We start from the raw sequence: 994 nt of genomic DNA, 5'->3' as shown, positions 1-994 counted from the left end.
CTATTGCAGGGTTCTCAGGATCATAAGCTTCTTCTTCAGAAGATGCTTCTTGAGTACTGTTGGATGCAGCTTGCATTCCATGCAGACTCTGGGAGATCATATTGACTTGCTGAGTCAATATTTTATTCTGAGCCAATATGGCATTCAGAGTATCAACTTCAAGAACTCCCTTCTTCATAGGCGTCCCATTATTCACAGGATTCCTTTCAGAAGTGTACATGAACTGGTTATTAGCAACCATGTCAATGAGTTCTTGAGCTTCTGCAGGTGTTTTCTTTAGGTGAATGGATCCACCTGCAGAGGTATCCAATGACATCTTAGATAACTCAGACAGACCATCATAGAATATATCCAGGATGGTCCATTCTGAAAGCATGTCAGAAGGACACTTTTTGGTCAACTGTTTGTATCTTTCCCAAGCTTCATAGAGGGATTCACCTTCTTTCTGTCTGAAGGTTTGAACATCAGCTCTAAGCTTGCTCAGCTTTTGAGGAGGAAAGTACTTGGCTAAGAAAGCTGTGACCAGCTTATCCCAAGAGTTCAGGCTGTCTTTAGGTTGAGAATCCAACCATAATCTAGCTCTGTCTCTTACAGCAAAAGGGAAAAGCATGAGCCTGTAGACTTCAGGATCTATTCCATTAGTCTTAACAGTATCACATATCTGCAAGAATTCAGTTAAGAACTGAAAAGGATCTTCAGATGGAAGTCCATGAAACTTGCAGTTCTGCTGCATCAGAGAAACTAATTGAGGTTTCAGCTCAAAATTGTTTGCTCCAATGGCAGGAATGGAGATGCTTCTTCCATGTAAATTGGAATTAGGTGCAGTAAAGTCACCAAGCATCCTCCTTGCATTGTTGTTGGGTTCGGCTGCCATCTCCTTTACTTGTTCGAAATTTTCAATCAAGTTGTCTCTGGATTGTTGTAATTTAGCTTCTCTTAATTTTCTCTTCAGAGTCCTTTCAGGTTCTGGATCAGCTTCAACAAGAATGCTTTT

The 994-nt window shown here is 40.8% G+C and overlaps 1 non-coding gene across 1 annotated transcript; it reads left to right on the top strand.

Moving 5' to 3' along the window:
* The first annotated feature begins 370 nt into the window (after window positions 1-370).
* Window positions 371-478, top strand: LOC112787452 (small nucleolar RNA R71). The gene has a single exon (XR_003194866.1). It is a non-coding gene; the product is annotated as a small nucleolar RNA R71 (small nucleolar RNA).
* Window positions 479-994: the final 516 nt, after the last annotated feature.

This window comes from Arachis hypogaea, chromosome 20, assembly GCF_003086295.3.
Source record: "Arachis hypogaea cultivar Tifrunner chromosome 20, arahy.Tifrunner.gnm2.J5K5, whole genome shotgun sequence".
Taxonomy (NCBI): Eukaryota; Viridiplantae; Streptophyta; class Magnoliopsida; order Fabales; family Fabaceae; genus Arachis; species Arachis hypogaea.
This window is presented reverse-complemented; position numbering and strand designations above follow the sequence as displayed.